The sequence below is a fragment of the Herpailurus yagouaroundi genome, unplaced genomic scaffold, assembly GCF_014898765.1.
Source record: "Herpailurus yagouaroundi ecotype Mexico unplaced genomic scaffold, PumYag 192, whole genome shotgun sequence".
Lineage (NCBI taxonomy): Eukaryota > Metazoa > Chordata > Mammalia > Carnivora > Felidae > Herpailurus > Herpailurus yagouaroundi.
Genome location: NW_024412423.1, coordinates 12850265 through 12864553, shown reverse-complemented (window position 1 = coordinate 12864553; position 14289 = coordinate 12850265). Strand labels below are relative to the sequence as shown.

At 47.4% G+C, this 14289-nt stretch overlaps 1 protein-coding gene and 1 long non-coding RNA gene across 3 annotated transcripts in view; one reads left to right on the top strand and one right to left on the bottom strand.

Annotated features, from left to right (window-relative positions):
- ZNF608 (zinc finger protein 608) overlaps positions 1-14289 on the top strand; it is a 129745-nt gene that overhangs the window by 89967 nt on the left and 25489 nt on the right. The gene's annotated exons all lie outside the window — the stretch shown is intronic.
- Positions 2301-9861, bottom strand: LOC121010624 (uncharacterized). The gene is made up of 2 exons (XR_005781292.1): positions 8933-9861; positions 2301-2495 (listed from the first exon to the last, which is right to left on the bottom strand). It is a non-coding gene; the product is annotated as an uncharacterized LOC121010624 (long non-coding RNA).

Below are 14289 nucleotides of genomic sequence, written 5' to 3'. Positions count from 1 at the left end.
TGTTCCCTGTATTTTGGGATTCCAGCCTCCACGATGGGCAGACCCTCATACCAGTAGGTATTCCTACACTACTGACCATGTGTTAACACAGCCACGTGTGTCCTTTCCAACAGCCACATCAGGCTGGCAGGAGGCTTGACTGTAGGTCCTTCCAGCAAAGGTGACCGTGAGGGGAGAGGGAAGCCGTGGTCAGGCAATGACCGCGTTTAGGATCTGCAGCGAAGGAGCCCTCCTTCCTTGTCAGAGGCCACTTTTCTCTGGGGGTCACATAGAATGTAAACAACAGGAAGAGATGGTGGGGAACAGTACTTCACGTGGAAATGGCCTTGTGAAAAATATTTATTGCCTCCTCCCCGGTCCCCAAATCTACCTTCGTAAATTTCTTTCTTTTATTTCCTTTATATCATGACGGCGGTTGGAAGTGCGTTTTAAGTAGAAGTTAATTTTGAAGGATTGATCCTCTGTACCTCATGCATTCAGGGATCAGGCGATTCCTTTTTGCTTTCAATTGAATTGCTAATTTATAATAAGTCAGTGAAAATCTGCATCTGTATAATCTGTTCCAGAGGACACATGCTGCATCCGTATTGACCATACTTACCCCATGTATTGATGGCTGGTATTTACATTATTGCTGTTAAGGCCATGTTTTTATTAGCATGACTGTTTTTTTTGTGTGTTGGTTTTTTTTTTTTTTAATTAGTGTTCTTTTGTTCTACTCTGTAGCGTATTTACCAGCACACTGTGACTTCTGTATATTTACCAAGCTTCTATTTCAAAATATGCCTTCACGTAAAACTAGACTCACCCAATTAACTGGAATTAAACAACAAACGCTGCAGGGCGTAGGACAGATTAAAACATGCACGACAACCCTGATTTGGAGTTTGGTCGTTCGAGTTGTAAAGAAACAAGTCAAAATGGGTTCCCGATCTTCTGGGGGAAAACGTTGCCTCATTACCGTGGTAGGAAGGCGACAGGATTGAATGTTCTTGCCATGTCTTTCCCCTGTGTGAGGAGCCAGGTCCAAGATCCTAATAGCCTGAAGCCCTGACACTTGAAAGTAAGCTAATGTGCTTATATTATGGGCAGAGCACGAGACACCAGAAGGCACAGTGGCACAGAAAATGCTCTGTCTCTGTCTCATGTGGCACCAAGAAAGCCCCTGTTAAAAGTCACGGGCCACTTGTTGAGGACCAGCGATGCGTGTATGCACTGCCAGTAATGTTAGCTTCCAGTTAGTACCAGTTCCGAGTACCGGCGCCCCTTCCAGCCGCACGCTACCCAGGGGGCAGGTGACATAATCCATGCCTGTAAGAACCACAACAGGGAAACATCACTCCCAGCGCCACCCGAGTTTTGCACGGTGGGTCGTCACAAACCTGTAGCCAGGGATCTGCACGGCTGGCCAATAAGTGAGATTATTTTCTGTCTCCTTGAAATCAGTGTCTGGTGATCAGCCAGGCAGATTGAAAACCATGGCTTGAAGATTTACATTCAGCAACTAAAATTTACGTTCCCTGAAAGGCAAAGAAGGCTGTCATTTCATGCTTCCTAACCTTCATTGTCTGTTTCCCTTTGGTACACACAAGCAGCCCGGGACGCACGAGCATACGCGCCCATTATGGAGAGATGGCTTTCTGCCCTGTCAACTTTGTTTTATAAAAGCTCTGTTTTCTTTATTGCCTTTATCTATTACATCTGTAAAATTTATTTAAGCAATGACAAATCTCTCTTTGGGGCCCCAGAGTCTGGGAGAACAACCACTGGCAGCCCATTGGGAGGAGATTTGTTGGATATGACTGTTCATTACATTACAAGGAGTGTAGTGGGACAGGCCAACGGCCCGCATCTACCGCGGCTGGGCGGTTATGGTCTGTGTTGAGAGCGTCTGCATCAGGTGAGCGACACATGTACCTCCTCAGTTGCTTTTGTAATAGTTCAGTAAAAGCGGATGGCTTTTGAAATCTTAAGAGGAGGGTCCCCGGTTTCTTGCCCTTGTAAGAGTACTTATTTCACAAAAATTTCCAACCAAAAATAGAAGAGTCCTCGAAACCAAATTGTTTACGTTGACATCATTACCAGTTATTTGAAAAGTGGAAAGAATCAACGGAGACGGGCTCCTTCGCTCGGGAGGTATCGGAATCAGGTGACAAAGAATTGTCAGCATCGCAGTTCACTTCTGTGTTTTGATCTGTGTACATAATAACAACACAGGGGCTCTTTTGCACTTTTATTCATTTCAATTTTTCATTTGCCCTAGGAAACAAAAAAAGACATTTATGGGGCTTCTGGTTTTGGCCAGGCAATTCGAAAGACATGGTGCTTATTACATGGTCTCTTACAGAGGTTGGCAGGGAAAAATCAAGTGTCCTGGATGTCACGTAAGTGCTGCGGTAGAAATAGCCGCAGGGGCACTCAGCCATTCTCAGGGTGGCCTGGAGTTCGGTGCACCAGGACTCAGACTGCGAAGGTGAAGGCAGGCCAGGCTCTCCCTGCAAAAGATAGGAGGTGAGCCTGAAGCCTGAAGCAACTTTCTGTGTGCTGGGGACATTGAAAGGCAGCTGGAGGCGTTGCGAGGCGGGGGAGGGGTGAGTGGTAACAGTGGGAAGGGAAGCATCCCCTGACTGTGGACGGTGGTCTGGAGGAAGAGGGAGGGGACGGAGCCCGGAAGCAAGGTAGTCATGACTTGGTGAGCAGTGAATTAGGTGTGAGTGCTTAACCAGGAGGCATCCAGGATTGTGCGTTGTGACTCCTTGTGAAACAGCCAGCATCCTAAGTGAGAACTGTAGTGGGTTCTACAGTAGGTAGAACAGTGGGTGGTCTCTAGTGGGTTCTAGAATCGTCCCTCAGTTCTGTCCTTCGGATACCTTCTAAGCAGCTAAACGTAAATAGGGAAGGGTTTCCACGTTCCCGCCTTTCCCCGGGCCCCTAGTTTCTCTGGCACGTCACATGGTGGGAGGGAAGACTAGTATTTCAACAAAGTAAGGTTACTAACTGTCGGTGTGCTGGTTAACAGCCGGCCCTGGAGTCGGGGCTGTGTCGGGGGGAACCCTGAATTGCATGCAGTGTTTGCTGTTTTTTTGGTATACGTATTCTCCCCATGGTCCGTTCCAAGCTTCCAGTGTGAGGTCACTGGTTTATCCACAGCACAAGCCTCCGAAGACACCCGAGCATCACCTGCACGGACTCACTTACCTCATGGGGCCCCATCCGCGCACATGCAGCGCCTTCATGAAATTGTGTTCTTTATACACTTAGGTTTAAGTAACCTTACACCGTGCCTTTTAGGAGTATGGTATCAGAAGTCGGGCTGCCTGTGTTCACATCTCTGACTTTCCCCTCTGAGGCAAGCCAGGCAGTTAAGCCATGTTGGAGTTCATTTGCTCATCAGTAAAAGAGGAACAGTAAAAGGACCTGGCTCGTAGGGCACTGATGGCCTACAGATAGTAAAGCGCTCCGGCAGGATTCCTCATATTTATTTCCTGTCTTTACTCCCTGGGGACAGTAACACAAATGTTAACCACCTGTTGTGTAAAACGTATTAGTTTTGAATTGCCTTCAGTGAAGCTTCAGCGGGAACCCCACGTTCGACTATATCAAGATTCATTCAGTCTTGCGTTCAGCTTGTCCATAGGTTTAAGCATTTTATTTATTTTTACTTTTTTAAACTTTATTTATTTTTGGGGGGAGGCGGGGGAAGCGCGAGCCGGGGAGGGGGCAGAGACAGAGAGAGAGAGAGAGAGAGAGAGAGAGAATCCCAAGCAGGCTCCACAGCGTGGGGCCTCACGTGGGGCTCGATCCCACAACCCCTGGGATTCTGACCTGAGCCAGAACCAAGAGTGGGATGCTCAACCAGCTGAGCCACACAGGTGCCCCTGTAGTTGGTTTTTCTTTGCATCTTTTCCTAACTTACTGCTGGGCTGTAAGAAAGTAGGGCTCCTGGAGGAAGTTCTCCTGTACAGGAACGGGCCGCATGTTCAGTTTTGTCTTGAAGAGTCTGCAAACATTTTTTGGCCTTGGTAGCACCTGGGATTCATGAGTTTAATGTGCTTTGACGGTGCATTCTTTTTTTTTTTTTTTTTTTTAACATTTATTTATTTTTGAGACAGAGAGAGAGCATGAATGGGGGAGGGTCAGAGAGAGGGAGACACAGAATCTGAAACAGGCTCCAGGCTCTGAGCCATCAGCTCAGAGCCCGACGCGGGGCTCGAACTCACAGACCGTGAGATCGTGACCTGGTTGAAGTCGGACGCTTAACCGACTGAGCCACCCAGGTGCCCCGACGGTGCATTCTTAATGAGTGAGAAGGCTGTAGTTTTCTTTAATCTTGAAGTTGAGTTGAACGATCGGCACCAGAAAATGGAATCCTTTGCAGCAGGAGACTTTATCAGTGTGCTCTCTTAACTACCGCCTTTTCGGAAAGCTTATCCAATCTAATATTAGATTCATATATCTTGGAGTTAGCATACTGTCAAACACACAAATGGGGCAGACTTTAACTGAAAAATGGCTTCCTCTTCACTCATTTGGAAAAGTATGTACTCGTTTATTTGTGCTAATTCAGGTACCGGGATGTACTAAATAAAATAGCATGATCAGTCTCTTGGCTAAATGTAGGATTGTGTGGCTGAAAATTTCTTTAAAAAAAATTTTTTTTTAACGTTTATTTATTTTTGAGAGAACAGAGTGCGGGCGGTGGAGGGACAGAGAGAGAGGGAGACACAGAATCTGAAGGAGGCTCCAGGCTTCGAGCTGTCAGCACAGAGCCCAACGCGTGTGCGGCTCGAACTCACAGACCGCAACATCATGACCTGAGTCGAAGTCAGATGCTTAACCGACCCAGCCACCCAGGCAGCCGGGTGGCTGAAAATTTCTAAAGCAAAATCTAAGTGGAAAAAGAAAAAAGAAAAAAAAAAAGCCGTTTGGTTTTTGTGCTTCCCCGCCCCCATCCAAGAAATTTCGATTTCCAAAATGTCAACATGTGATTTCTCCTTCAAAGCGTTCAGTGGGTAGCCTGTTGTTCAGTGCTTTCAACAAGGGTTGCGGGGGAAGACCCTTGAAGTGTAGCTGACTCGTCTGGGCACCCGTTGCCCAGGATTGTTGAGAAACAGACTGGATGCTCTGGTGGCCAACTTCTGTCTGGCCATCACCTTCCCCCTCCCTCTCTCCTGAGAGGCCTGTTTGGGTAGGAAGAGATAATGGTGTGCCTGGTTTTTTTTTTCAAAGGGAAAGCCTTTGGGTCCAGTAATTCTGCAACCCCTTCAGAGGGCGGCTGCGTGCTTCAAACGAAGCCCGTGTGGGATTGTATCCTCTCCCTGCCCAGGCCATGCAATCTGTTGCTGGCTGCTCACAGACCCAGCCCCCAGCTTCAGCTGAAAAAGATCTTCAGTTATTTCAGGCAGACGGTTATGGGTACAAATCAGATTTTTTGTCCAGTGTGTGTGTGTGTGTGTGTGTGTGTGTGTGTAATGCTTGGGAGAATTAGAAGGCAACCTGGAAAAGATGCTGAAATGTTCAGCCAGGTCTCCTTTCAGTGAAGAGAGGTGTAGAAAACATACCCTGATGATGAGCACCAATTAACTGTGCATTACTTTCTGGAAAAGACTTCAAGCTGGTTGCCCTGCAGGTCAGAGTCAATAAAGACTGAGTTACTAACAATAGCCTTTCTCTCTCACCGAAGCCTTGGACTTAACCCTAACTTCATCAGACCAGAGAAGAAGAGAATAATGCGAACAATAGGAGTCTTGGAGGTTGACTTGGGCCTAATGCTCAGAGGCCGTAAAAGCTGTCAGGAGCTTGATTGATTGGCTCTCACGCCTTAGTCCCCAGTGCAAAGCACTAATGTTCCAGCCTCTTCGGAGAGGGTTGATGTGCCACCTGGGGTCAGAACTTATCAGCCTGCGGGGCTAATGTTTCAGATGAGGCCAAAGTGCGGTCAATAATTTATACGGAAATTTGTGCTTAAGAGTCGCAAGGAAAGCAAGTTTTGACTCGAATTCCTGCCTGTTCGGAAGAGACGCCCAGGTCAACTTTGGCTCTCCCTGCTAACATTGCTGGCGTGTGTGCATCGGTAACATTTAAGAGAAACTTGAACTGCAGAAGAGAATTAGAGCCATCATGGAACGTGTCTGTGGCAGTTACAAGGAGCCAAATGTCAGGAGTTTCAGAACCGCGAGGCGAAATGGGGAAAAGAAACACCAGCCCTTGTGAACGTATTGCAAAAACAAAAGGAAATCCCCTCTAGTAGGTAGTAACTAGGTCAGGTTAAATCGTAGTGACTTTGGAAACGGTTAAGCATCCGTGGGGCGTGTCGGTTTACAGGCTCGGAGGCGGAGGAGGTTCACGGTCCTGAGAACCCGGAGAGAAATGTTAGGTGATATCGAGGACGAGAAGACGCGTGAGTATCGGAGAGCAATGCGGTGTCAGCGAGAGGCCTGAAATACTTGATCCCTTCTGCGGAGAAATGTAGCCCAAAGTTAGCTTGGTGGCTGCACTGACTGTGGACGTGGGAGAGAGTGTGTGTGTGTGTGTGTGTGTGTGTGTGTGTGCGCGCGCGCGCGCGCCTGTGTGTGTACAGAACATCTCTGCGTCTACGGAAGCACATGCATTGCCGAAATGGACAGCAGAGCGGTGACACCCGAGCGAGGCTGGTCAATCAATAACCAGCTAAGTTTTGTTCTGCTCCAGCAAAATGATGCCTTGCTCCAGTAAGTGCTAACAAAGGCCCTTTTCCCTGGCTCTGCTTACGGAGAGCACTATTAGTCATGCTTCATTAGGCTTGTTTACAGAAAAGAGCTGGTCTCTAAGCACATTATTGAAATACTTGTGACTCTGCTGGGCTTTATTCTTCCCTGAAAGATAGGGACTTCGGAATGGGGGGGGGGGTGCCTCTGACCATTGTTGAGAAATCTGGGCTGTTCCAATGGTAACCGGAGCCGTTTCTGAAAACCGGATGTGAGGTTTCCCTGTCCTACGTCCAGAGGGGAGACTTGAGGGATTTAGAGCTGCATTTCTCTGTCGGCTGTACTATTGAGTGGTGGCACGAGGAGAGGTCTCTCAGGAAGGAGAACTTCGTGTCGGTTGAAACCGGTGTAGGAATCACACAACTCCTTAACGTTGGAATTGGCGGCTCGTGAGACTTGCCAGGATCGATGTGCCGTATGCGCAAGGGCCTGGTCACCAGGAGTCCAGGATGATCTTTGTGGACGCCCAGGTCCGAGGGTGTTTTGCCTGGAGGGAGTCCAGTGGCGCTTGCTGCTGACTGTATTTCTGAGTGTGGAATTCCTAGGATTTTGGCTTCTCCCTCTGCTCTCCTAGCTTGCGACCTGGGGCTCCAGGGGAGTTGGAAGATGAGGAAGCCAAAGTCCATTTGCGACCCGACTGTTTTGTGCCAGCGCCCGTGTTAAATGCTTTACAGAAGTCACACCTTATTTGATACCCGTATGTATCCTCCCTGTGTTACAGATGAGGAAACTGAGGCACCGAGCGCTTTAGTTGAAGGTGAGGCAGCAGCTGCAGAGCGGGCTTGGGAGCCAGGTGCATCTGCCTCCAGAGACCTCTTCTCAGGCGCTCGGGATGCTGCGTGGGATTACCAATCACTCTTGTCTTCTGTCTTCCTCCCTAGTCCTCAAAATAAAATTGGCTGCAGACTGAGCTTGATTGGAGTTAATTCCTTCAGCTTTCCTTATTACATTCTGAACCTGAGCCATAATTATGTGGCCTCACTAGAGACTGTGTGAACCCCCTCCCACGCTGCCTTGGGGGCTTGGCCGCTTCCGGGTGAGACCAAGGAGGTCTACCCACGACACAGACCCCACTCACCCCACTGCCTTCAGTTGTGAGGGTGCTGAGTCTGGTTCCTCTGACATTTACACCCCTTGTTTCCTTTTTAGATTCGCAGAGTTGCTGACTTGAAGGTGACACACAAAATGTGCCCCTTTGTGTGCTGCAGACATGCACAGCCTTCCTGTTCTCTCTCTCTCTCATACCCGCGCGCCAGCGCGCACACACACACACACACACACACACACACAAGTTCCCTGGTTTTCAGCTGCTGTTGTAAATTGCTATTTTAAATTTCAGCAAGTGGAATAATAGCAGAGTGATCATCTCCAGTAAATGCTGTTGGTCTTTGTAAAGAATGGCTTGTTCAGAGGATTTATGATTTATGGGGGACACAGCTGGTGGCCAGCAGAGCTGTAGGAATGTGTGCTCTCCTGGGCCGGGGAGAGCTCCAGATGAAAAGGGCCCAGAGCTGGCACAAAAGCAAATAAGCGCTCTGACTTTCAATAAAGCGTCATAATTTATATGAAGCCTGGCTCTTCGGTCCCAGGGAGATGCACGCATCAGTAGCAGCTTTTTGATGTGAGCATAATTGTCGATTGGTTCCCACCGTCTCCTTGTAGCTCAAGGATTGGGGATGGTAAGAAATCACTTGAAAACGCAGTCCTATAGTCTATAGTTGTATACGCATATTTTGACAAGCAATTCACAAGCATTGAAACCAGGAACTCTGCTGATCACCCACCTAGACTGATCCACAGGAGGTTTGTGAGCTGAGGCTAGGACGCGGAGCCCTCCATGTTCCCTTTGCTGAGTCTCCTCTCCTTCCCCAAAGTATATGAGTTTTTCCATTCTTCTGTTTTATTTCCTTGGCATCTTGCTATTTTATTCATCTCGGCGATGACTTGGCCTCCCCGCCTGCCTGTGGAGAGCAGTGAGACAGCAGAGAAACAGACTGGTTTCCCCACCAGGAAATGGGGAGGCGGAGATCCCCGTTAAGCGACCTTCCAAATTCTCATCACCTCACACCCTTCTCCCCACTTTCAGCCCTCGAGTGCTCTCTTTTAGGGGCACTGGTCCAGGGTGGGGCTTGTTGCCTGGAGGATTGTTAATTTTTTGCCTGGTCTTGCTGTTCTGTTCTCTTTACCTGTTTGTGAAGCTGACGTCAGGGCTTGTAGAGATCCTGGCCGCACAAGTTGTAAGCCGAAAAGATCCCGTGGTTAGTATTAAGTGCAGGAAACGAAAGGCCTGCCTTCTTTTCAGCTGCTTATCTTCTGTGGCAGGCAGGTCTCAAAGTGGGATTGTGTTGAGGCGGCGTCCTTTCCGTTGAAGTGGGGGGTTCTGGTTATGTGCTGTGGGCCTGGGCCCCTTGTACGCGGCTGCCTCCTAAAATGACACTCTTAAGGGAACACCATGTTAGGAGGTAATAATAGAATAAGGACCATATCATTATCGTGGCTCATAGTAAGCCGACTTACTATGGGAAAGATACGTTTCCCAAATTTTGAATGCTTTTGTGTGAAGGAAGGAAGGGAAAAAAAAAACAAAACTGATCTCCAGATGAGCTAATAATTCAAGCTTGTGAGACTGGATTGGGGGACATGAGTCAATTCCGTTACATTTGGCATTGAATCCTGGTCTTCCCGTGAAGAAAGGGAGGAGGGGAATGGGAAATCCTTGCGCTACTCCAAGTGGGGAAACTGTGCCTTAAAAAAGGAGAGGGTTTGAAGAACTACAAACCATGTATCTAAACTCTGCAGCTCTCAGAAATACTAATGCTTGCCTGCAAAAGAACAGGAGAGAATTCAGGCCTAGAACCCCAGAAACCGGGTTCCGTAGCTTTCTCTCCATGCCCATCAGCCTCAAGGCATTACTTGCTGGGAAGTTTGATCCCAGACAAGAAATGAAATCTCCTTATACAAGTGTATACCTACATACGTAGGCTCCGTCTGTGTGCGTGTTGGCTTTGTGCATTTCAGTTATACCAAATGTCTGTCTCGGAAGACTTTGTATTTTTTTTCTTTCCTGTCTCCCCGTCTTTCCCTCTGCCATCATCCCCCGCACCCTCCCCTGCCCTGGCCACTTCAGCGTTTATCTTTTTTTTTTGTTTTTTTTAATTTTTTTAATGTTTATTTTTGAGACAGAGAGAGACAGAGCATGAATGGGGGAGGGGCAGAGAGAGAGGGAGACACAGAATCTGAAACAGGCTCCAGGCTCTGAGCGGTCAGCACAGAGCCGACGCGGGGCTCGAACTCACGGACCGTGAGATCATGACCTGAGCCGAAGTCGGACGCTTAACCGACTGAGCCACCCAGGCGCCCCTTCATCGTTTATCTTGTACTTGAGCATATCACTTCAGTTTACTGTGTGTTGACTGAGCCTTAGGAGACCACAGCCTGAAGGCCATCGTCTTGGGATGCAGGGGTGGCTTTGGATGCAGCCCGGCTGAGGGTCTGTGACCTGCCGCCCTGTGGAAGGAAGCTTAAGGGGCTCGTGTCCTCCCCTCCTTACCAACATGGTCACCTGAAACCTGTCCTCCTGCCTACCCTCAGGTGGGAGGACTTGTGGCACCTTAGCAGAAAGAGGAACTGCCTAAACATTAAGGGCTATGTATTGTGGTGTGAGTGGTTGTAGTGTGTGTGTGTGTGTGTGTGTGTGTGTGTGTGTGTTTATATTTATATATATGCATATATTTATACCTTTAAAAAGTAGCCTCAAGCCATCCAGGACAGTGTTTCTTTAGGCTGTGCATGCCTGTGTAACCCAAAATCAAGTGTTTTTTGTTCTCGTCATGTTTAAAGTTGCTTTGTAAAGATCTCCGTGTGATATATGTTATTTTTTCTCTTAGGTTCTTTGTTCCCCCCAAATGTCTATAATGACACTTAGGGCATCCTACAATGGGAAAACCTTGCTGAAGCATATGTACCGATTATTAAAAGAAGTAAAACATCACTTTCTGCAGTTCACAGGAAGCTCTAATGATCTGTGTTGATTCGAGATATATATATATATACACACACACACACACACACACACATACACACACGTGTGTGTGTATATATGTGTGTGTGTATATATACATATATATGTGTATATGTAGTATATATATATACATATATATGTGTATATGTAGTATATATACACATATATATGTGTATATATATGTATATATATATATACTTTTTTTTTTTTGAGTTTTATCTTGGGCTCTCAAAGTTTCCATTAATGCCAGAACTTGTGCCTAACATTCGGTGAGTGAAAATCCCGTCACCAGCCGTGCATGTAGGGCTGTCGTGTGGGCTCCCGTGCAGATGTCTAGGACAGCCGTTCAGTGTTCCCGGAGGTGCCTTACACAAGCCTTGTGTCTGCTCCCTCCTCTTACCCACAAGACTTTGGAACAGGCCATTGTGTTTTCCAGAAGTGGGAAAGGATAACGTTACTGGGGAGGCAAGAAAAGAAAAGCAGCAAGAGCCTCTTTTAGCTGACCAGTCAACTGGATATTGACCACCTGTCTTCATGGGAAAGAAATAGATGGCAGTGAATAAGTGAGAGTCTAGTTTTCCAAGAAGCTCAATGATTTTCCCAAATCAATACAGCTCATCAGGCCTCAGAACAAAGGCTGCGGGGGAGGTGACGGTGATGGAAAAAACAGCTCTGTGTTCTTTTGTGTATTAACCCATAAGGCCCATGGGGAAACAGGGTTTCTTTAGCCATTTTTCCCCCCTCTTCCCCTTTGAGGGCTTATTCAATGTATTTAGGGGGGGAAATCCTCTCAGGATTTTTTGTTTTTTTTTAAAGATTTCCATAGATGGCATCCCAGTGATCAAATGTACTTTTGAAAGAGATGAGGTCTGTTAAGGAAGAATACCATCTTTCAAAGCATAGATGAGAACAGCATTTTGCCATCGCGTTTTGATGTTGGATTAGCACATTTATTTGGAAGTTTGTTCTTGTTATTTGCGGATAGGGCTTGGCTGAACCAAAAAGGGATGGTCTCCCTGTTCACATTAACCTCTGGCAAAGAAAGAATCACTACTATCCTCCCATAAATGAACCTTGTTCCCAGTGCCCTGGAAATAACACCAGACCCTAAAAGGACTGCTGAATTGTCATCTGAGAGGTTATAATTAACGCAGAGAGAGGGGTGCCAACATGTTCCAGCGGCCGACAGAGAACGTCTATCCAAACCAGCAATTTTTAGCCCCGCATTCCTTTAATCTTTAAGCGCACTGTGCTTTCCTAAAGTAGTGCATTAACACCAGAGCTGTGTGCGTCTGGAGTTTATGACTGGGGTGGCGACACACTAGGGCATAAAGTGTTTCATTACACTTCCCTTTGTTAGTGCTGCCCTATCTCCCAAGCCCCGTTGCCATTCGCTATTTGTTCAGATAAAGCCCAATGTTCAGGGTGACTAATCACAGCACTGTGTTCCAGATGGTTTGATTACAGGATGTGGTTAAAGTGACTCTTCAAACATGCAGCTCAGCAGTAGGGCTCTTTCTGGTCACGTGACCATACTTTTCTTGTCCTAGTGCCCCAGAGATACTTAGCATAGGGAATAGGAAAGTCCCTCTGTGTTTTGGCCGTCAGGTATTTCATCGGCAACCTCAGTTGTAAATTAAATATTTCCCCCAATAATTAGAAACTCAGCTGTGTCCTTTGGAGAGAGGGGTTTCTGAAGATGAGATGCTCTGAAGCCAGAAACAGGAACCAATGTACTATACACGACTCAGCTTTTTAAAAAGTACCAGGATTGGATAGAGCAAAACCGCAGCAATAAACTTCTGGAGGGGGAGGGCGTTTGGGTACAAAGGAAAGGTGATAAATCCTACCTTGTACAATAGTCATGTATTAAAATAGGAGGTAATAGGATACTCGAAATGTCTGAACTTTATCCTGTGCGCAGAAACCAGCTTACTGTGGCCCCTTTTTTATTGTCACTGATGTGTCTACTGGAAAAAAAATATAGGAAAGGAAAGAAATGTGTAAACTGTAAAAAAAAAAAAAAAAAGGATTGCAGCATAAATGGGTTACATTTCGGTGTTATTAGAGTGAGGTTTCTGTTTTCTGCATGAGTGCACACGAAGTCCATCCAGATGTGATAGTCTGAATAAGAGTTCCAGAAAAAAAAAAAACAAAACCGATGTCTGATTCCAAATTCGGCGTTTGCAACGCTTGCCAGAGACTTCTGTCCCAGGGATGAGGCACTTTAAAGACTCTGAAACAGTCTTTAAACTGTAATACAAACAGAGTGATGCTGATCCACTGGGAAATCAGGCCTTTGCCCAGTTCTTGAGGAAACATCTTCACAAATAACCAGCAACAGTAATTCATAAACCATATTTATAACATCTTTGGAGTACAGTCTCTCCACAGAGAATTTCTCTCGTCTCTAAGCTAGTGGGAGATGATGCTTATTGAAAAAGTATGATAACAGTCAAAAGAAGGATTCAAATCTGGATTCCCTTCTGTCACCATGCCACAGCCACCAGGGGTTGTGCAAGCTCTCTCTCTGCGCCGGGCACGGCGCTCACAGGTGCAGCAGGTGCGGACCCCACCTCCGTGTTCAGAGAGTGTAGTCGGGCCGGAAGAGAGGTGTCCCATGTATATGAGGAGTGGAATGTGAAGGGGGCTGTGTGTGAGGGCAAGACAGAGAGGCTCAACAGTGTTCAAACGTAGGAGGAAATGATTCGCTGCTTCCTTAATTGACTGAGTGTGGTATTCTTGGGGTGGGCCCTCCTTGTCATTCAGGGTCCCAGGTGAAGGAGGCTCTGTGATTCTCAGCGGGCCTTCAAGGTCATTGCAGTCTCCATCCCAGCCAGACAGAAAGAGGAAGAAAGTAGAAGAACACGAGCAGGAGATTACTGTGAGCCAGGCCTGTAAGTGGCACGGGGCAGTTCAGTCGCTTAGCTGTCATAGACCTGAGTGGGCCGCAGACCCACGTCTAACTGGGCCGGAAGCTGAGACGTGTCCAGCTCTGGGCCCAGACAGAAGCTTGGATTCTGGTGAGTGTCCCTTGGCCAGAGGACGGGGCACGGAGTGCCGTGGGGACCCAGGAGGGAGTGGCCGTGTTTCGGTGGTGCGCACCGTCGGTGTGTGACTGGAGAGCATCCACAGAAGAGATGACATTTGCCCTGTGTCTCTCTTTGGTGCTAACTCATTAGGAATGTTAGCTTTCCTTGGAGGTTTGGACTAGAACAACTTCGGGGGACTAAACTTGTGACCTAAGTAGTGGGTGAAGAAACTCTTTTGGCTGGAGAGGGGGAAAAAAACGTGTGAGCTGGAGGTGAGAATGTTACTGTGGTCATTGTGTTTGCCTGGGTGAGAGAGAGGCTGACAGGTGGAGGATGGGTAGACTGTCCCTGCAGGGACACCTCCGGGACCAAGCTATTCAAAGACAGAGTTAAGTTCAGAACCAGGAACACCTTTTGAACAAGATGGATGGAAAATAATAGGGCCGTCCTGGGTGCTGGTAAGCCCTTGTCACTGCTAAAAGACGGGAGG